Source organism: Callithrix jacchus, chromosome 17, assembly GCF_049354715.1.
Source record: "Callithrix jacchus isolate 240 chromosome 17, calJac240_pri, whole genome shotgun sequence".
Classification (NCBI taxonomy): Eukaryota; Metazoa; Chordata; class Mammalia; order Primates; family Cebidae; genus Callithrix; species Callithrix jacchus.
In genome coordinates, this window is record NC_133518.1 from 732,501 (window position 1) to 755,000 (window position 22,500).

Below are 22,500 nucleotides of genomic sequence, written 5' to 3' on the forward strand. Positions count from 1 at the left end.
CCCCACCGCCGGGGGCCCCGGAGCGACCACAGCGACAAGCCCGACGCCAGGGCGACACACCCAGGATCTCGTCCATCCGCGACCCGGTCCCGCTCCGGGAGACCGGCACGCCCCACCGTGGGGACGCTTTCCCGGGCCCAGGCGGCCCGACCCGTCGCCCCGCACACAGCGCGGTCGCCGGCACCGGCAAGGGCTCGGCACGGCACGGGAGCGGGCGGAGAGCCGGCTCGCAGCGGAAGGGGGTCACGCGCCAGACGGGACGCCACACGCACCCAGCCTTCAAGCGACGACCTCCCCAACGGCGAGGACACAGGGCCCGGCCCGGCGGGACCCTCCCCCGACTCAGAGGGGGGAGGCGCGGGCCACAGTAGGCGACGAGCGGCGCTCGGTCCCCACCGCGGAGACCGGCGGACCCCACTTCTCCCCGCCACCGAGGAGGAAGAGGGAACTCTGCCTACACACGAGCGAATCCAATCGCCACGCGGAAGCGCTACCACAACGCAGAGAGAGGCGGCGGGCCGGGGGAGTCCGGTACCCCCAAAGCACACCTCTGGGATCGCTAGAGAAGGCTTTCTCACCGAGGGCGGGTCACACTCCCCCACCCACCGGTCGCCCCTCGCCGGGCCGCCCACGGAGGCGCTCAGGGACACCCAGGGAAGGGAGGGATGAGGTCTACGGCGAGAGGAGCGGAGCCCGAGGCACCCCCTCAACCCCGCGTCGAGGGGCACAAAACCTCGATCGATCGCCTCGACGACAACCCTCCGACGAGCTGAGCGCTTCTCCTCGGGACCCACACGCAGACCCCATGGCGGCAACCGGAGGAGGGGGCCCCGGGGGCGGGAACGACACCACCGCTCGGCCTCGGGCACCTGAGGGACAACCCGGAGCGCTCCAGGAGCACCGCAAAAGGCCCAAGCGGAGCCAACGCTCGCACCACCCCGGCGAGGGCAGCACGACGGGCCATCGGGACGAGCCCCCCACCGCCGCGGAGAGGGGCCGCCCCCGACAAGGCAACAACCACAGGAGGCGAGAGCGAGGGATGCCTGCCGCGTCAGAGGACCCCACCGGCCCCCGCCAGGCGGAGAACGGGGGAGCACGGCGAGGTCGGGCCGGATTCCGTACCCCCTACACCTCCCGATCCAGACCCCACAGGCAGGGTGCAGGAGAGGCAAGGGGGCCCCCGCGGGCGGGACGAGAAGAGCGGTCCCATTCACCGAGAATGTCCGTCCCTCGCCCACCGCGGATCGGTCGCGGCCCGGGAGAGCGTGACGTCACCACATCGATCGGAAGAGACCCAGAGCGGGGCGAAGGAGTCAACCTCAGCAAAGCCACGGAGCCCACGGGCCCGAGGCCGGCCAGCCCCGCTCCGGGGAAGGGACGGCGGACAACCCCAGAGGAGAGGAGGACGCCTGACACGCACGGCACGGAGCCAACGGAACGGGGTCGTCGCGACCGCCCCAGGTGCCCGCAGCAGGGAGCGCACACGCAGGCAGACGGGAGCCCGCCCGCCCGCACCGGCCTTTCCCCGCCACACCCAGGTGAGTCGGAAGAGACCCGGGCCCAGGGCGGCACCAGGGAGCCGGGACACTCAGACGGATGCACGGGAGGCAAGGCACACGGGCCCCAGCCGGCGGCTCAACCCAGAGCAGGGCCGGCTAGCCGGGTCACCGGTAGACCAGAGACCCCCCACGCATCCAGAGGCCCGACCTCTCCAGCGACGGGTCGCCAGAGGACAGCGTGTCAGCAATAACCCGGTGGCACAAAACGACAACTCAGAGTGAAAGATACACCCCGCCCAGGGGGCAGGGGGTCTAGTCACCGGCCACACCGCCGACTCACAAATGCGTGACACGGACATCTGTCCCCAAAAAGGCCACCATCACAGCCAGACATGGAGCACCCAGGGCTGTCTGGTCGACCTAAAGACACACACACACACACACACACACACACACACACACACACACACACACACCAGGGAGCAGCCCTTCCCGGGCACGCCCTCCGGGCCACCGGTGCCACGCAGGGGCCGGCCCGTGCCTTCAGAAACAGACTCTTTCGGCCGTCCCCTCACACGCGAGGGACACACGACACGAGGGACCGAAGGCGCTCAGGGACCACTCTCCGACCACGAAGGCGGACTCGGAAGTAAAGCGTCACAGCAGAGGGACCGCGGCCAGGCGCGGCACCCCGGGAGGACGGCGCAGGAAGGCCACCGACTCCCCACAGGGACTCGGGAAGGAAATCCGGCGGGTGGGTGGGTGCCTCTGGCGGCCAGGGCCCGCGCTGGCCCGCCACAGGGCCGTGGAGTGGCGTCCCCGGCCACCCGCGCCACGCCCGGAGGGTCCCCGCGGGTCGCGGGTCGGGCCTCGGGAGCTACGGCGTACTGGTCGACCAGCCCGGGCAGCCCCGACACCTCGCTCGGGCCTGGAAACTCGGCGACAGCCTGCCCCCATACAGCCCTGCACGCCCGAGCTCTGACTCACAAGTGACTCGCCAGAGCTCTGGCGCCACAGGGACAGCCCCGCTGACGGCCGCAGGCTTTCCGGAGCAATGACTAGCTCACAGCGGGGACGGTCCCCTCCCTCGGCAGCTGTCACCGGAGCTCCAGAAGCCAAGAAAACCATATAAAAGCGGCCGCCAGATGGAGCCCGACAACCGGCGACGACCAGGTCCCCAAACCTGTCACCGAGAGAGATCCAGATGGCAGGGCGGCCGGCGGACGGCAAAACCGAAACCGTGAGTCGAGAAAAGTCTGGCCGAGGCCGAAGACACAGCCCCTCCACCCCAACCCCACAGAAACCGTCCTCCAAACGTGTCTCTGCGTAGACCGAGACAGGCTCCAAAGACAAGCCCACGACGTGTGGCTGTTTGGACATGCATCTCGGAGGGAGAAAGAACACACAGGACTCGGTCGCGAGTCGTTCAGGTGACAGAGAGACACAGAATGAGGACACTTTCACAATCAAACCTGGGGTGTGGGGGAGGGAGGGAGGGAGGGAGGGAGGGAGGGAGGGGGGATAGAAAAAAGACACATGGAGGAAGGAGAGAGGGAAGAAAGGAAGCAGGGTGGGGGGAGGAAGGACATGGAGAAAACAGAAATTTTAAAATCTGGAGAAAATAGATGATGAAAGACAGGTGGAAAATGAAGAAAGATGAAGAAGAGAAAGAATGAGGAAAGAGGTGAAGGAAAAAAGGGCGAAAGAGACAAAAAAAGTATAAAAGACAAAGAAAGAGAGAAAAAAAGGAAAGGAACAGAAAAAAGGAAAGAAGGGAGGGAGGGAGGGAGGGAGGGAGGGAGGGAGGGAGGGAGGGAGGAGGGAAAGAAAGAGAAAAACACAGAGCAAGAAGAAAGGAAGGCAGAAAGAAGAGGCTAATGCCATTTTCGGCATTAGCCCCCACCTGCATTTAGGTAAAAATCTAAAAAAAGGGAAAAAGAAAAGAAAGGAAGGAAGGCAGAGAGAAGAAAGAAAGAAAATAGACAAAATGAAATTTCTTGCTAAACATAATCGGGCCTGGCGACAGAGCTAGGCTCCATCTCGAAAGAAAGGCAGGGAGACAGAAAGAAAGAGCAACAGAGAAAGACAGACAGACAGACAGAGAAAAAGAGAGAGAGAGAGAGAGAGAGAGAGAGAGAGAGAGAGAGAGAGAGAGGCCAAGCAAGGTGGCTCATGCCTGTCATCCCAGCACTTTGGGAGGCCGAGGCGGGCGGATCACAGGGTCAGCAGTTCGAGACCAGCCTGGCCAAAACGTTGAAACCCCGTCTCTACTAAAAATACAAAAATTACCTGGGCGCGGTGGCACACGCCCGCCATCCCAGCCACTCAGGAGGCTGAGGCAGGAGAATCGCTTGAACCATGGAGGCCGGAGGTCACCGTGAGCCGAGATCGCGCCATCGCACTCCAGCCTGGGTGACAGGCTGAGACTCTGTCTCAAAAGAAAAAAGAAATAAAAAATAAAAAAAGAAAAAGAAAGGCCACACAAGAAACACAGAAACATCTAAAGAAACACAGGAACAATGAACGAAACCCAGAAACGACAAAAGAAACAAACAAAGAAAGAAAGAAAGAAAGAAAGAAAGAAAGAAAGAAAGAAAGAAAGAAAGAAAGAAAGAACTGGAAAAGGCAATTAGGAAGAGAGAAACAAAGGAGAAAGGATAGACAGATTTCCTTTCGAAAGATCCTCTAACAGCATAGTAAGGCCCAGGGAGGGGCTGCGACCCACCTTCCACCTTACGAATACGGTTGGCCAGGAAAATATAAATACCACGTGTAACGTCACCGTTAAACGTGACTATGAGCCGGGCGCGGTGGCTCACGCCTGTCATCCCAGCATTCTGGGGGGCTGAGTCGGGTGGGCTACCTGAGGTCAGGAGTCCAACAACAGGCTGACCGACATGGTGAAACCCCGTCTCTGCTAAAAATACCAAAAAAAAAAAAAAAGGGACCCACTTCCGTTACTTGCTGCTGTGGACGATAGGCAGCTGGGGTCGGTGAAGGATTCCAAGATGGCTGGGCGAAAACTTGCTCTAAAAACCATTGACTGGATAGCTTTTTGGGAGATCATACCCCAAAACCAAAAGGCCATTGCTAATTCCCTGAAATCCTGGAATGAGATCCTAACCTCCAGGTTGGCTGCTTTACCTGAGAATCCACCATCTATTGACTGGGCTTACTACAAGGCCAATGAGGCCAAAGCAGGCTTGGTGGATGACTTTGAGAAGAAGTTTAATGCCCTGAAGGTTCCTATACCAGAGGATCCATATACTGCCCTGGTGGATGCTGAAGAAAAAGAAGATGTGAAGTCTTGTGCTGAGTGGGTGTCTCTCTCAAAGGCCAGGGTTGTAGAATATGAGAAAAAGATGGAGAAGTATAAGAACTTAATTCCATTTGAACAGATGACCATTGAGGACTTGAACGAAGCTTTCCCAGAAACCAAATTGGACAAGCAAAAGTATCCCTATTGGCCTCACCAACCAATTGAGAATTTATAAAATTGAGTCCAGGAGGAGGCTCTGGCCCTTATATTACACATTCTGGACATTAAAAATAAAAGTAATTATTAAAAAAAAAAAAAAAAAAAGAACCTCTTTAATTTTAATGTTAAAAATAAAAAAGGAAAAGAAAAACAAATTCTCCGGACGTGGTGGCACATGCCTGTAACCCCAGCCACTCAGGAGGCAGAGGCAGGAGAATCGCTTGAACCCCGGAGGTGGAGGTCACCGTGAGCTGAGATCGCGCCATCGCACTCCAGCCTGGGTGACAGAGTGAGACTCTTGTCTCAAAATAAAGAAAAAAGGAAAAAAGAAAGAAAGAAGAAAGAAAGAAAGAAAGAGAGAGAGAGAGAGAGAGAGAGAGAGAGAAAGGAAGGAAGGAAGGAGCCGGTCGCGGTGGCTCAAGCCTGTAATCCCAGCTCTTTGGGAGGCCAAGGTGGGTGGATCACGGGGTCAAGAGATAGAGACCATCCAGGTCAACATGGTGAAACCCCATTTCTACTAAAGATACAAAAAATTAGCTGGGCATGCTGGTGCGTGCCTGTCATCCCAGCTACTCAGGAGGCTGAGGCAGGAGAATTGCCTGAACCCAGGAGGTGGAGGTTGCGGTGAGCCGAGATCGCGCCATTGCACTCCAGCCTGGGTAACAAAAGGGAAACTCCATCTCAAAAAAAAAAAAAAAAAAAAAAATACCACACAAGAAACACAGAAACAACGAAAGAAACACAGGAACAACGAACGAAACACAGAAAACGACAAAAGAAACAAACAAGAAAGAAAGAACTGGAGAAGGCAATTAGGGAGAGAGAAACTAAAGGAGAAAGCACAGACAGATTTCTTTTCGAAAAATCCTCTACCGGCATAGTAAGGCCCGGGGAGGGGCTGCGAGACACCTTCCACCTTAGGAATATGTTGGCCAGGAAAATAAAAATGCCACACGTAAGGTAACCGTTAAAAGTGACAATGAGCCGGGCGCGGTGGCTCAGGCCTGTCATCCCAGCACTCTGGGGAGGCTGAGGCGGGTGGGCCACCTGAGGTCAGGAGTCCAACAACAGGCTGGCCAACATGGTGAAACCCCGTCTCTGCTAACAATACAAATAAACTTCTTTAATTTTAATCAAAGAAAGAAAGAAAGAAAGAAAGAAAGAAAGAAAGAAAGAACTTCTCCGGGCGTGGCGGTGCATGCCTGTAACCCCCAGCCACTCAGGAGGCTGAGGCAGGAGAATCGCCTTAACCCGGGAGGCAGAGGCCGCCGCGAGCCGAGATCGTGCCCTCGAACTCCAGCCTGGGTGACAGAGTGAGACTCTGTTTCCAAAAAAAAGAAGAAAAATGACTATGAGGGCCTGGGCCAGGGTGGTTGAGTGAGTTTACCTAGGGAGGGAGGGAGGGAGGGAGGGAGGGAGGGGTGGCGGGTGGGGAGGGGGGGAGAGAGAGAGAGAGAGAGAGAGAGAGAAAGAGAAAGAAAGAAAGAAGGGGGGATATGCCTGAGTGGAAGGAGAGAAACCAAGGGGCGCAGGAGGGGACACAAAGAGGAAGGGGAAGGGACGGAGGCACAGTAGGTTATTCTAAAATGTATTCAAGACTGGGGTGGGGGTGGGCACGGAGGGCAACTCAGGAAACAAGCCGACTCCAGCAATGACACCTAATTCATGATTGCTGGCATCGCTGCCTCGAAAGGGGGGCACCGCATGTTTCTTCCTCCACACTCATTCGATGATTTCTGGGAAACGCCATTTACGAGCACACTCTGGACATCTACCTGCTTTCGCTACATCTGGGGAGAATCGGGAAAGTCCCCACTAACGACAAGGCCTAAAGTGGAGCTGTCATCCACAAAACCCAGGCAGAAGGGTCCATATGGGTTAAGAAAGACACCAAGAAAGAAAGGGAAACAACGGATCAAAGAGAAGAACAATCGGGCCCGGCCAGGGTCTCCAGGGGTCGTCTGGGCAACGAGGGAGTCGGGGGTGGGGGTGGGGGTGGGGGTGGGGGACGAATGGACTAAGGGAGGGCGGGCCTCTAAGTGGGGGGAGGTGGGGGGCGGGTGGCAGAGAGAAGCCACAATCTCTCCTGACGGTGGGCGGGCGGCCAGAGCGTCCCGTCACGCCGCCTAGACTTCGGAGAACCGGTGACCGCTAGGTGACGCCCGATGACAACATATGCAAGTGTCAGCCCGGCACCCTCCCAGGCATTTCCCCCACAACTAATGGAGCGGAGACCCTGAGGGGGAAGGAAGCACCGTGACTCGGCAATACGCGCAGAAACACACGCACCTACGTACGTGCGTAGGTACGTACGTACGCACGCACGCACGGACGTACCCACGCACGCACTCACACGCACGGCGTATCCCACAGAATAGCAGAGTGTATACCGTGATAGCGAGAGGGCCCACGCCATTTTCTTCTCTAGTAACAAAAGAAAAAGCAGGCCGAGGCCCGGCGGCCCACGCCCCTCACCCCAGCACTCCGGTAGTCAGAGGCAGAGGCGGGCGGGTCACCCGGGGTCAGGAGTTCCGAACCATCCCCGTCAACATGGCGAAACCCCCGCCTCCAGGCCCTCGAAAGGCCGGGCAGGGGCAGGAGAATCGCTGGAACTCGGGAGGTGGAGGTCGCAGTGAGCCAAGATCTCACCACCGACCGCACTTCAGCCTGGGCGACAGAGCGAGACTCCCGGGGCGGGGGGGTGGTGGGGGGGATTCGCTTCCCTCTTTAGGTGACCACGCACCGTGACACGTACACAGAGAGCTCGGAAGGTACACAGGCTCTGACCTCCTCTGTGGTTTTGAGTCGGTCTGGCGATATTTTCCAGGCCTTCCGTTTCCCCGTAAGCAGTCACAGAAATGAAAACTCCCTCCTTTCCCAATTCGTCTTCAGCTCATCATCAGGCCGCAAGAATAAGCAGCCCGACCCGACCCGACCCTCCCGCTGGGTCCGGGAGCAATTGCACTCCAGCCCGGGCGACAGAGCGAGCGAGCGAGCAGAACCTCTGTCGCAGAAGAAAACAATTAAAAAGAAGGAAGATAGATAGATAATCAGCCGGCCGTTTTGTGTCGTGCTGCGTCCTGGCACCCGCCCGGGCCGGTAGGCCCAGCTCCTCAGGGGCTGAGTCAGGGGAGCATCTCTCTAAGCCCACCAGTCAGTTCAAGGTCACAGTGACCTACGATCGGCCTGGGCGACACAGGGAGACCCCATCTCTAAAAAAGTACATGGAAGCGTGGACGGTCGTAGAAGACATACAAGGAGGTGGCGGAGCACGGGAAGGCTCCGCTCGTTCCTGAAGACCAGAGCACAGCCGGGTGCGGTGGCTCAAGCCTGTCGTCCCAGCACTTTGGGAGGCCGAGGCGGGTGGATCACGAGGTCGAGAGATCGAGACCAACCTGGTCAACGGGGTGAAACCCCGTCTCTGCTAAACATACCGGAAAATAGACAAATAAATAAATTAGCTGGGCACGGTGGCACGTGCCTGTAATCCCAGCTACTCGGGAGGCTGAGGCAGGAGAATTGCCTGAACCCAGGAGGCGGAGGTTGCGGTGAGCCGAGATCGCGCCATCGCACTCCAGCCTGGGTAACGAGAGCGAAACTCCGTCTCAAGAAATTAAAAAAGACCAGAGCACACAAACAGGACCATCCGCTTGAGGTAGCCACCGTTCCGAATCACGGCGGAGGCCTCGAGGATTTCAGAGCAAGGCCCTGCCGTCATCTGCGGCACCCGACCTCGCCTGTAAATATTTCCGGAAACCGACTCGTCCGTCCATTCATTCACTCACTCATCCATCCATCCATCCATCCATCCATCCATCCATCCATCCATCCAGTAGGGAGGAAGGAAGAGAAAAAAGAAAAAGAATGAGGCCGGGTGTGGTGGCTCATGCCTGTAATTCAAGTACTTTGGAGGCCAAGGCGTGCAGATCACCTGAGGTCGGGAGTTCAAGACCAGCCTGACCAACATGGTGAAACCCCATCTTTTTTTTTTTTTTTCCAATAAATAAATAAATAAATAAAAGAAAAGGAAGAAAGGGGGGGAGGGGAGGAAGAGAGAGAGAGAGAGAAGGAGAAGAAAAAGAAGAAAGAGGAGGAGGAGGAGGAGGAGGAAGAGGAGGAGGAGGAGGAGGAAGAGGAGGAGGAGGAGGAGAAAAGAAATAAAAAGAGGGCAGCGCACCATGGCTCACGCCTATAATCCCAACACTTTGGGAGACTCAGGTGGAAGAATCGCTTGAGCCCAGGAGTTTGAGACCAGCCCTGGCAACACAGCGAGCCCCCGTTTGTACTAAAAAATCAAAACAATTAAAAAGTTAGCCGGGCATCGTGATGGCAGGCACCTGTATAGTTCTAGCTGTTTTGGAGCCCGAGGTGGGAGGATTGCTTGAGGTCGGGAAGTGGAGGCTGCCATGGGCCTTGGCCAGACAAATGCACCGCAGCCTGTTTCCCGGGCTGGTCTTCAACTCCTCAGCTCTAGCGAAGCACCTGCCTCACCTCCAAACTTGCACCCACCACATTCATCCGTCCCGGAGGTGTCTGTGACAGATTTTAGTAGGGGAGCATTCATTTCTAAATACCAGAGCAGATCAACAGGACCATCCGTTTGAGACAGACACCACCATTCTGAATCACAGCAGAGGCTTTGAGGATTTCAGAGCAAGACCCTGCTGCTATCTGCAGATAACCACCCTTCTTTCGAGGGACAGGGCTCTGTCAGGTAGCCTCTGGCTGTAAACCAAAGGCCCAACCACGGGGCCATAAAGTTAACCATGTTAGCCGAGCCGCTCATAACGCACCGAGCATAATCCCAGCACTTTGGGAGGCTGAGACGACGGGTGGATCACTTGAAGTCAGGGGTTCGAGACTAGCCTGCTGACCAGGGCAAAACCCCGTCTCTACTACATACACAAAAGTTAGCCGGGTGCGGTGGCACGCACCTGTAGTCCCAGCTACTCACTCGGGAGGCCGAGGCGGAAGAATCGCTTTGACTCGGGAGTCGGAGGTTGCAGAGAGCCGCGATCACGCCACTGCACTCCAGGCTGGGCGACAGAGGAAGACTCCGTCTCAAATAAGAACAATAGCAAGAAGTATAATAATAGTAACGACGTTAAATTAAATGTAGAAAAACAAGAAATCACACATAATTTGTAGCGTCATTGCTGCCTCAAAAGGCGAGAAGCATAGGTTTGTGTCACCATGGGTTTTCTTTGTTCCTGAAAAATTGCTCATTCATTCATTCATTCATTCGTTCGTTCGTTCAATTCTATTTTATTCTGTTCCATTCTATTCTATTCTATTCTAGCGTGTGTGTGTGTGTGTGTGTGTGTGTGTGTGTGTGTGTGTGTGTGTGTGTGTGTGGCTTACTTCTGTTTTCTAAATATGGGGTTTCTTTTTTCTAAAGATGGCCAGGCTGGTCTTGAACTCCTGACCTCAGGTGATCCACCCACCTCGGCCTTTCAAAGTGCTAGGATGACAGGCGTGAGCCACCGCGCCCGGCCTTATTCTAATATTTTGGAGAAGCAGTCTTTCTCTGTCACCCAGGCTCAGTGCAACCTCCGCCCCCTGTGGGTTCAAGCAATTCTCCTACCTCAGCCTCCCGAGTGAGTGAGCAGCTGGGACTACACTACAGGCACGTGCCACCACGGCCCCCTAACTTTTCTGTATTTCCAGTAGAGGCAAGGGTTTCACTATGTTGACCATGCTGGTCTCGACCTCCTGACCTCTGATCCACCCGCCACAACCTCCCAGGCAGGCTTGAGCCACCACCACGCCTGGCCTATTTATTCTTTTATCCTTAACTTTCCAGAAGGCTAGTTGCTTAAGCTTTCTAATTATTTTATTAATATTACTAATACCCTGATAACACTCCTAAAATAGCAATAGTTACATAATTGTATAGAACTGTCCTTGGATGATAAAGCACTTTTATTTCACATCAAGACAGCAATTACTTTAGATCATAATATGTCCACGCTAGACACCTGAAATTATACCTAGCACTATCTTTCTATGACTAAAAATTCAGAAATGCATACTGAACAGAAGATCCTTATCAAAATGATTTACGAGTCTTACAATTATCCTTTAATTCTTGCCGGGTATTGTTACTGCTGTTTTGTGCATTAAAAACTGGAAAACAAAACAAATGACAAAAATGACATGAACTCCAGGTAGGGCTAGCTAGGTTCCTCAGGTCCATTTTCTTCAGTACTTTCAATAACATATGAAGTGTTATGAAGCTTGCCCCATGGATTTTTCAACTGCATACTATAACCTGAAGGGTTAGGGAAAAGTCCGAGAAAGGGTCCTTTGAAGTAAAAATTAATTTAAAGGGACAAAACCCACACAGTAATAGAAACAGAATATTAATTTTGTTCTCTATGGCAAAAATAGCCAACACGGTCAAGAATACTTTATGAGTCAGGTTGCAAAAGTGACCATTTTAGAAAACTCTATTAAGAGAAATTGACAGAGGGGGAGGTGGGGAGGGATAGCCTGGGGAGAAATGCCAAATGTGGGTGAAGGGGAGAAGAAAAGCAAAGCACACTGCCATGTGTGTACCTACGCAACTGTCTTGCATGCTCTGCTCATGTACCCCAAAACCTAAAATCCAATAAAAAATTAAAAAAAAAAAAAAAAAATGGACAGAATAAAATCTGATTTCTCACACTCTAAAAACTGATGAAAACTAAACTGGCTTCACCAAAAACAGTCAATCTCTATGGTAACACTGTAACTCTCAGGTTGAGTAGCTCAAAATCAATCCAATCTCCAGCAAGACAAAGTTTAGCCTTTCTGTTCATTTAGGAGGATATTCTTTTTATCTGATCAAAGAACAATGAGACCCGGGGGTCAGAATGGCGATTCCCTAGGCAACAAGGGAGGGAGGAACGCGAAGATGGGGGCGGGGGCGGGGGCAGCGGACAAGTCACAGTTGCCCCGGGCTGTGCGCAGGCGGCCTGAGTGTTCTTCCTCCATGAGGCCTCGGTTTTCAGAGTGCCTTCTTTCTTCCTCCGTGAGGCCTCGGTTTTCAGAGTAACGGTGGCCGCTAGGGGATGCCCGAAGTCTGCCTGCCAACAGAGAGTGTCAACCAGGAATGAACTGGGATCGCCAGGAACGGGAGCGGGAGAGGGGAAGAATGGAGCCCTCCCCCCACCACAGCACAGTGGGGCCGCCGTGCCCTCCCAGGCAGTTGCCACAAGCAATCGACCAGCGCCTTAGGGAGACACAGCCTAAGTCCCCACCCATCGGATTATGTGAAACTTCCTTCCAGAGAGAAGAGACCGACTGGAAATTCTCTCCGTCAAGGTCGAAACCTAAAAGGATCACTGGCACACCCACCAGGCCCAAGACAATTTTGAAAAGAGTTGTTTCAAAATGGAAGAGCAGTTTCTGTGTTTGGGGTACATCCGTATATTTCCGTATAACAAAATTAGTTGTTTTAAACATGACGCTTTAAAAGAAAAAAAAAAAAAAATTTTTTTTTTTTTAACTCCTTACCTGTACAGTCCTGCGATAGACAGACCACGGGACTCGTCAGCTCAGAGTCCGTGAGGCCAGAAGCTGACATCCTGCATGTCTACTCAGAATGAATGAACGAATGAACGAGTTTATTTATTTACTTTGAGACACAGTCTCGCTCTGTCCCCTAGGGTGGAGGGCAGGCAATGGCACGATCTAGGCTCACTGCAACCTCTCCGTCCCGGGTTCAAGTGATTCTTTCTGCCTCAGCCTCCCGAGTGGCTGGGAGTACAGGCATGTGCCACCACGCCCGGATGACTTTTGCATTTTTAGTAGAGACGGAGTTTCACCATGTTAGCAAGAATGGCCTCGATCTCCTGACCTCGTGATCCGCCCACCTCCCAAAGTGTTGGGGTTGATTACACGCGTGAGCCAGCCACCGCACCCGCCCGGGCCTGTAGTCCCAGCTACTCGGGAGGCTGAGGCAAGAGAATTGCCTGAACCCAGGAGGCGGAGGTTGCGGTGAGCCGAGATCGCGCCATTGCACTCCAGCCTGGGTAACAAGAGCGAAACTCCGTCTCAAAATAAATAAATAAACAAAGTTAAAAAAAATTAAATGCTGTATTCTGTTAGCTTTGCTTTGTACCCTGAGAAGGACATAATATAGCTGTTGTCTGTCTGTCTGTTTGTGACAGGGTCTCGCTCTGTCTGTCGCCCAGGGTGAAGTGCCTCCAAGTAGCTGAGACTACAGGCACGGACCCCGGGGTTTGGCCATGTAGCCCCAGGTTGGTGGTGGAGCTCCCGTGCTCAAGAGATCTTACTGCCTCTGCCTCCCAAAGTGTTGGGGTTACCGGCATGAGCCACCGCACCCGGCCTGACTCAATACCAGGAAGGGCCAGGATCTGCCAAGGCCTGTGTTCCAAAGTGGGGACAGTGGATCCCATGGTAGAGGGAGCCATCGGTCCACACTGAGCTCCGGCCAGCCCCAGGCCCCACCATGCAGACCAAATCAGAAGGAACAGGGTCCCTCGTCCTACACACCGCATCCCTTCACTGAACTTGGGAGCGGATCCATTTCCCAAACATGAGGTGGCTCTCAGTTTGAAACGGGTCACAAGGGGCCTGGCTTTCCCGAGTCGGCAGGATAACGAAGTCCTTCCGTGACATAGAACGAGGTGTGGCTCGAATCTAGATTCTCCAGTTAAAACCAAGGAAGATGGCCAGGAGCGGTGGCTCGTGCCTGTCATCCCAGCACTTTGAGAGGCCAGGCCGAGGTGGAAGTATCAGGAGGTCAGGAGTTTGAGACCAGCCTGGCCAAGACAGTGAAACCCCTGCCTCTACTGAAAACACAAAAATGTTAGCTGGGCGTGGTGGCGCGTGCCTGTAATCCTAGCTACTCAGGAGGCTGAGTCAGGAGACTCGCTGGAAACCAGGGAGGCAGAGGGTGCAGTGAGCTGAGATCGTGCCACTGCGCTCCAGCCAGGGGGACAGAGCAAGACTCGGTCTCAGAAAACACACACACACACACACACACCACCACCACCACCACCACCACCACCACCACCACCAAAGAAAACCAACGTGTCACACTCGATCGAGACAGACAGAGACAGAGAGAGATGAGAGAGACAGAGAGAGAGAGAGAGAGAGAGAGAGAGAGAGAGAGAGAGAGAGATGTTATATCCGAGTGACATAAAGAATGCACCGCACTCTGAAACTGAATTATGAGTCCTTTATGTTAGCCAGCGACGGAGAGGTGGCTAATGCCCAAAATTCTCTCTCAGGCCCAAAGAAAGAAAGAGTTAGGGGGTTCTTTATACACTAGTTTGAAAAAGGAGGGGGGAAACCTAGCTGAAGCAAATTTTTCACAAAAGCAGAGTAAGCAAAAAGTTAAAAGATAAAGTAGTACAGGCTGGGCATGGCAGATCACGCCTATAATCCCAGCACTTAGGGAGGCCGAGACGAGTGGATCACAAGGTGAAGAGATCGAGACCATCCTGGTCTAAACAGCGAAACCCCATCTCAACTCAAAAAAAGAAAAAAGAAAAAAAAAATTAGCTGGGCATGGTGTCACGTGCCTGTAGTCCCAGCTACTCGGGAGGCTGAGTCAGGAGACTCACTTGAAACCAGGGAGGCAGAGGGTGCAGTGAGCTGAGATTGTGCCACTGCACTCCAGCCAGGGAGACAGAGCAAGACTCGGTCTCAGCAAACACACACACACCACCACCACCACCACCACCACCACCACCACCACCACCACCACCAAAGAAAACCAATGAAGGTGTTTAACTCAACGTGTCGCACTCGATCGAGAGAGACAGAGTCAGAGAGAGATGAGAGAGACACAGAGAGTAACAGAGAGAGAGAGACAGAGAGAGAGAGAGAGAGAGAGAGAGAGAGAGAGAGAGAGAGAGAGAGAGATGTTATATCCGAGTGAGATAAAGAATGCACCGCAATCTGAAACTGAATTATGAGTCCTTTATGTTAGCCAGCGACGGAGAGGTGGCTAATGCCCAAAATTCTCTCAGGCCCAAAGAAAAAAAGAGTTAGGAGGTTCTTTATACCTTAGTTTGAAACAGGAGGGGGGAAACCTAGCTGAAGCAAATTTTTCACAAAAGCAGAGTAAGCAAAAAGTTAAAAGATAAAGTAGCACAGGCTGGGCATGGCATCTCACGCCTATAATCCGAGCACTTAGGGAGGCCGAGATGGGTGGATCACAAGGTGAAGAGATCGAGACCATCCTGGTCTAAACAGCGAAACCACGTCTCAACTCAAAAAGAAAAAAAAAAAGAAAAAGAAAATTAGCTGGGCATGGTGGCACGTGCCTGTAGTCCCAGCTACTCGGGAGGCTGAAGCAGGAGAATTGCTTAAACCCAGGAGGCGGAGGTTGCAGTGAGCCGAGATCGTGCCATTGCCCTCCAGTCTGGGTAGCAGCAGCGACACTCTGTCTCAAATGAGAGAAAAAAGCAAAAAAAAAAAAAAAAAAAAAAGAGAGAGAGGAGGAATGGGGGGGAGAGAGAGAGAGAGAGAGAGAGAGAGAGAGAGAGAGAGACAGAGAGCAGAGAGAGGAGGAGGAAAGGGGTACTCAATGGAGAGAGAATTACACATATCTTATAATGCTTTTGATACCATAATCGGTGGCCCGGGTGCACTTTTAAAACAGAAACAACAGCAGCAGCGGCAGCAAAAGCCAGCCAGCCAGACAGACCGTCACAGAGACAGTATTGTTACTAAAGACAGGTTTTCACTAACACGGGGGTGGGGGGGGGAGACAGAGAGAGAGAGAAAGAGAGAGGAGGGTGGATAACGAGGTCAAAAGATGGAGATCATCCTGGCCAGGCCAACATAGTGGGACCCCGCCTTCACTAACAATACAAACGTATTAGCTGAACAGGAATGTTGTCAGCAGGCTCAGGCTTCATAGCCAAAAAGCTGAAACCACCATCTGGGATGTTTTCCCGAGAGCCAGTGGTTTCACGAGGGGCCGTGTGTAGTTGTGGAAATGGAGAGGAATGTTTGGAGCTCCATATTTGAGACAGAACGGACAGGGCTCGGTCACGGGTCATTTAAGACATGGGGAGATACAGACTGAGAAAACCCTCCCAGCATCCTAGCTGAACAGAGAGGTGCACGATTTATCGAGACACTAAGTCTGGGTCACAACCGAGTCAACGGAGAAAGCAAACCCAGATTTTAGGGTTGGATTTATCTCTCTCTCTCTCTCTCTCTCTCTCTCTCTCTCTCTCTCTCTCTCTCTCTCTCTCCCCCCCCGCCCCTTCAGAGGGAGTCTCACTCTGTCCACCAGGCTAGAGTCCAGTGGTGCGATCTCGGCTCACTCACTGCAACCTCCGACTCCTGGGTTCAATTAAATCTCCTGCCTCAGCCTCCCGAGAACCTGGGATTGCAGGCACGCACCACCACGCCCGGCTAATTTTTGTCCTTTTTTTCCTTCTAAAGACGGGGTTTCACCATGTTGCTCAGGCCGGTCTTGAACTCACGACCCCAGGTGATCTGCCCGCCTTGGCCTCCAAAGTGCTTGGATTACAGGCGTGAGCTCCCGCGCCTGGCTAATTTTTGTCTTTCTGTAGAGACGGGGTTTCACCATGTTGGCCAGGATGGTCTCAAACTCCTGACCGCAGGTGATCCGCCCACCTCGGCCTCCCAAAGTGCTGCAGTGACAGGCAGGAGCCACCGTGCCAGGCCTGAATCTTTATCAATGTGTAACATCTTTGAGGTCTCCAAGTCCAGAAATAAACTCGCCACTTCTGCACAGGATTCTGTATGGAGATCAAATCTGAGATTCCTAAAGTAAAGAATTGAGGCCTTGGGAATGGATTGGATTAGATCTACCTGAGCTTATATTAAAATAAAAAAGAGGGAGAGGAAGAGGGAGGGGTGGAAGAAAGTGGGGGAGGGAGGGGGGAGAGAGAGAGAGAGAAGAGGAAGAAGAAGAAGAAGAAGAAGAAGAAGAAGAAGAAGAAGAAGAAGAAGAAGAAGAAGAAGAAGAAGGAGAAGGAGAAGAAGAAGAAGAAGACCTCATGAATTTCTAGAAAATAAGACCTTATGACTTTTGCATCCGTTGGCGACTCTAGGTAGTTTGCTGAACCTGGTTCTGTGGCCTTGCCTCTGTTTACTTTTGCACTCCAGGCCACGACGCACAGTGCCAGACCTGGGAGGAGTTCAGCCACGCTGCCTACCGAGAGAGAAGCTTTACCTCGCTGACCCTGTGAAGGCACGTGTGGTTCTCAAATACAGGCATTCTGATGGAAACTTGTGTGTTAAACACACAAGTAACAGATGATCGAGTTTGTCTGGTGTCTAAAAGAGAGGAAGCTCAAGATGGAAAGAAGACTGAGAAATTCCACAGTCAACTAACTAGTGGCACTGACCGTAGCCAGGGAATCCCTCAGTGTTACCATGGAAACTGAGTGAATGGTTTGAAATGAAGACTTTGTCATGTACTGAGGAAGTAAATATCTTTTGAAGTAGGGAAAGTGTTGGGACAGAAAATACTTTATGTAACTAAGTGGACTCTTCAGAAGCTCAGAGGTCATTTTCTGTAATTTTCTTTTGAATGTTTTCTTTAGAGAGCTAGGAATGCGAATGTTTTCAGTCAGAAAGCCTGTATTTACTTTTGGAAACTGCACAAGCGATGCATCTGTCTCCGGAACTTTGCAGATTACTTGATGTTAGGTAAAACGCACAATTGTTTCTTTCTGGCAGATTCGTAACAGTAACTTGAAAATGAGATATTACGAAAAGCCAATGCTTCCTTAAATTTAGTTCATCTTTCTTTCAAAGAACATTCAATGTAACCGTTGTGTTGGATCGAGGTATTTCTTTTGGAGCATAAAATGTATGCTGTCGATGACCAACAGACATAAAAGATGGTAATCGGAACAAACTCCGCACCACAGTGCGCATTGTTACGAATGCCGTGCACCTGAGTATGTCTAGTAGTGTGGCCTCAATTATATCTAACAGGAATTGACTAACCAGTATGCTTTGCCTTCTCTCTCTCTCTCTCTCTCTCTCTCTCTCTCTCTCTCTCTCTCTCTCTCTCTCTCCAGAGAGATACAATAAAAATACCTTTTATTATAGGGGATTGGTAGTATCAGCTCGTTGAACAATGACTTTGAATCTAGTTTTCAGTTATCAGAAGCAGCAGTTATTTGAGTGCGTGAATGCAATGACGGTCACTACACATGTACCACAACCACCATTTTACAGACATTTTCACGACGTCTTTTTCATCTGCAGTTTCTCAGAAGGCCGATAGATGATCCCAACTGTCACATCATTGCATACTTCTGTCCGTCTTCTCTCTTTCTGTAACCAAAGTGTTAGGTGTGACTGTCACAACTGTCATGTTTTCCAGTAAACCGGAAGTATGATATTATTTGACACTTATATTCGTACCCTAATTTCACCACCTAAACGTCGTGTTCACATGTTGATTCCCCAGGAATGGAATGAAGGGAAGGTACTACGTTGAAATACATCCTGCAGGCCAAGCGCAGTGGCTCAAGCCGGTAATCCCAGGACTTTGGGAGGCTGAGGAGGGTGGATCATGAGGTCAAGAGATGGAGACCATCCTGGTCAACATGGCGAAACCCCGTCTCTACTAAAAATACAAAACATTAGCTGGGCATGGTGGCGCGTGCCTGTAATCCCAGCTACTCGGGAGGCTGAGGCGGGAGAATTGCCTGAACCCAGGAGGCGGAGGTTGCAGTGAGCCGAGATCGTGCCATTGCACTCCAGCCTGGGGAAGAAGAAGAAAGAAGAAGAAGAAGAAGAAGAAGAAGAAGAAGAAGAAGAAGAAGAAGAAGGGAAGAGGAGGAGGAGGAGGAGGAGGAGGAGGAGGAGGAGGAGGAGGAGGAGGAAGAGGAGGAGAGGAGGAGGAGGAGGAGAAGAAGAAGAGGAGGAGGAGGAGAAGAAGAAGAAGAGGAGGAGGAGGAGGAGAAGAAGAAGAGGAAGAGGAGGAGGAGAAGAAGAAGAAGAAGATAATAATAATAATAAGAAGAAGAAGAACAGGAACAAGAAGAACAAAAACAAGAAAGAAAGAAAGAAAGACCTTATTGTTGTACCCGAGCGAGTGAAAGAATGCACCAGACTCTGAGATTGAATTATGAGTCCTTTATTATGCCAGCGACCGAGAGGTGGCTGATGCCCAAAATTCTCTCGGCCCCTAAGGAAATATTAGGCGGTCTTTTATACCCTAGTTTTAAAAGGGAGGGGGAACTTAGCTGAAGGAAATTTTTCACAAAAGGAGAGTAAGCAAAAAGTTCAAACTTAAGCTAGAACATGAGAAATAAAACAGTGCCAGGTGCGAGGGGTAAAGTTGTCACAAAAGACACACAACTTATATAGGTAACCGGGGCTCTGGGCATCGGACAGCACCTGCCCGCATTCCCAAGCTCTGCTGGTACCACTGAACTCGGCCTCTTATCAACAAATGCGTTCCCAGCGTCAGCCCGCCCCAGCTACATACTCTGGTGACATAGTGAATGGTGGGAAAATCACTAAAATGTAGAAGGTAAGATGGAGTCTGCCCAGCTCAGGAAGCTAACTGACATAAAGCCTGAACAGCTTTTAGTCTGAGAAAGAGAGAGCTAGTTTTAACTGGCAAAAAGCAGGTTATCACATTATGAAGTACAGTTTACAGGAACCGGCTGTCACTAGACATCGAGAAATCCACAAAAGCGCTAGTCAACAGCAGGAGAAAAACAGCAGCTCACACACGTCCTGGGGAAAAGATACACCGTCCTAGAATTCCGTGCCAAGGCATCACCTCCGGTCATCTTAAGGGAGCAAAGTATCTCTTTTTAGACAGCGTTTCTATTTTGGGCACAAACTACTACGGCCCAGCGTGGCGCCACGATGCCCTTCCCATTTTGCATATATGCTGGCCCGGGGAAGGAGAAAAGAAGACATCAAGAGAAAAGGTGATTGAGAGACCCAGCCAAGATGAAGCTTTCCCAGGGAGGGAGGGAGGGATGGCTGAGGAGTGAAGGGGTGAAAAAGCCCCACCACTACTGTCCAGCCCGCCCACCCGCTTGCCCACGAGGACCAAAGGCTGTGCCATCGCCCCCAGCTGCCTCTGGGGAAGTGGGACCGTGCCCCACCCCCACCCCCACCCCCCATCTTCAAAAACAGTGGCCACTGAGTGAGGTGAGATCTGGCCATCACCCATGCAAATGTCAACCGGCAAAGGGTGGGGGGAGGGGAGAGAGGATGGAGGCCCACGCGCCTGGCTCCAGAACGTTTCCACGCAGGGTGGTGAGAGGCGCGGCGTTGGGGGGAACCCACCTCACAAACTCATCGAGTTGGAGTAAAGGGGCGGGTGGGGGGTGCTTAAAAAATAAACCAACTCCTCATAAAGCCCAGGTAGAAGAGTCTATGCGCATGAAAGACACCAACAAACAAAGGAACACAAAGTACCGATAAAGGAACAATAGGGCCCCCACCGGGGCGGAGGTTCCCCAGGCAACGAGGGAGAGAGGGAGGGGCCTCCAGATGGGCGGAAGAGAAACCGGTTGCCCCAGGCTCTGTGAAGTCCTCGGGCTGGCAGAGCTCCCTCCGCGCCACCTCGATTTTCCATTACAGTGGCCGCTAGGCGATGCCCAAAGACCACCGATGCTTGCAGGCGTCAGCACGAAAAAGAAGGGAACGCTGGATCGCTCTGGGTCGGGGTGGAGGTTGGGGGGCGGGGGCGGGGGCGGGGGCGGGGGCGGCTCAGGCACGCCGCGTCGCCGGCCTCTCCCCGATCCCTCTCGGATCAGGTCGTTTCTGGGCCCAGGGAGTCCTCTCGGGTGATGCCCGCCTGCAACTAGTCGACCGGAGCCCCCAGGGGACACGGCCTAGGCACCCGCCCGTGGGTTCATCTGGAACTTCCATTCCCCTAGAGAGAAGGAAGAGGAGACCAGGGGCGGGGGCGTGTGGACGGAGGCTAGGGGTGGAGATGGGGCCTATCTAAGATGGAAGTCCAGTCCCTAGCGTTTCCGAGTGGACTCCAGACCCACCACCTCAGAGTGTCAATATCCGTTACAGGGAAGCGAAGGTCCGTGAAATCCACACTCACTCCCGGAGTGAGTGGCACGATCTCGGCTCACGGCAACCTCCGCCTCCTGGGTTCCAGCGATTCTCCTGCCCTCAGGCTCCCGAGTAGCTTGGGATGACAGGCACGTACCACCCACCGTGCCGGGTGAATGTTGTATTCTTAGTAGAGACGGGGTTTCTCCACGTTGCCCCGGCGCCGGTCTCGAACTCTCGACCTCTCGCGATCCACCCACCGTCTCCTCACGAGAACATCACTGGGCCGTCCCAGCCCAGTAGCGATACAGTGGCCATGCCTTAGAAATCACTCCCACGCACACACCGCGATAGGTCCTATGTCTAGAAATGTATGCCGCGGTCATGAGCTTTCTTCCTTAGCGCCTCCACGATTGGCTTCGCTAGGTAAGATTTTCCCTAACCGTTTATTTTTGAGTTGAGGAGTTTGTCAGGGAAATAGGAGAAGGATAGACGCCACAAGTGACAGGGAGAAAAGTCTGAAACATGCTCCTTTCATCCAAGTGGGAGCCTGGCCTCGACCTCCCCAAATCCTACACACCGAGTGGGGAAACCCAGCAGGGCCCCTCTGTCCGTCTAGATTCCTCTCGGCCTCTGTAAGCACGCGCTCTTTCCTTTTCGTGGAAGAGGCAGGGCCCTCCCCCTCTCCCAGAACCGAAGGTCTCAGGACCTAGAGTCGGAGAAGATACACCCTGTGGAACCCAAGTCATCCCGGGGGCCTTCGTTCTGCAGGGGACCCAGAAACGAAACGTGTCTGGCCTATTCTCTGATTCATCTGTCTCTGACGAGTTGACGTTTCAGGCGAACCTTCAAAGGGCCAAAGGCAAAGAGCTCTTCCTCTGCCCCTACCCGACCTTTTCGTGAGCAGCGAAGGGTGACAGTCTCCTCAGGCAGGCCCAGGTCACCAGGTATCCCGATCCATTTCTCCCCTCCCTCCCAGTGGGATTCCACCCATCCGTCTTCGGGATGGGGCGACACAATGTCCAAGTTACTTTACCGAGTCACTAACGGAGAGAGGGGATCGAGGGAGTCAACCTATGTCAGAAATGACATAGGTTCAGAGCCTAAAAAAGGGCCGGCCGCAGTGAAAGGTGGCAGGGTGCGAGCTTGCCCCCCCCCCGGGACAGAGTCTCACCCCTGTCGCCCAGGCTGGAGTGCAACGGCGTGATCTCAGCCCAGGGCAACCTCCGCCCCCCAGGTTCAAGGGGTTCTCCTGCCTGCCTGCCTGCCTGCCTGCCTGCCTGCCTGCCTGCCTGCCTGCTTGCTTGCCTCAGCCTCCCGGGTTGCTGATATCACAGGCATCCCCCACCACACACCCGGCTAATCATTTGTACGTTTAGTAGAGACGGGGTTTCATCAGGTTGGCCACGCTGGTCTCGCTCGAACTCCTGACCTCAAGTGATCCTCCCTCCTGGGCCTCCCAAAGTGCTATAGGATGACGGGCGTGAGCCACCGCTCCCCGCCCGCGCGCTTGCTCTTCAAGGGTGAAGTGCT

The 22,500-nt window shown here is 53.2% G+C and overlaps 1 long non-coding RNA gene and 2 pseudogenes across 3 annotated transcripts in view; 2 read left to right on the top strand and 1 right to left on the bottom strand.

Annotated features, from left to right (window-relative positions):
- The window catches only part of LOC144579857 (uncharacterized), a 21,666-nt gene extending 14,402 nt beyond the window's left edge, over window positions 1–7,264 (bottom strand). The window contains exon 1 of one of the 2 annotated variants that reach the window (XR_013528315.1): window positions 6,753–7,264. This is a non-coding gene — a long non-coding RNA (uncharacterized LOC144579857). Of the gene's footprint in view, window positions 1–2,486; window positions 2,950–6,752 lie in introns of those variants that run through there. The other variant, XR_013528314.1, reaches the window with a different exon arrangement.
- On the top strand, window positions 4,456–5,054 carry LOC144579856 (ATP synthase peripheral stalk subunit d, mitochondrial pseudogene; annotated as a pseudogene). The gene has a single exon (XR_013528312.1). The product of XR_013528312.1 is annotated as an ATP synthase peripheral stalk subunit d, mitochondrial pseudogene (transcript).
- Window positions 7,265–15,523: 8,259 nt separating the features above from the next.
- On the top strand, window positions 15,524–17,477 carry LOC144580045 (signal recognition particle 9 kDa protein pseudogene; annotated as a pseudogene).
- The last annotated feature ends 5,023 nt before the right edge of the window (window positions 17,478–22,500 follow it).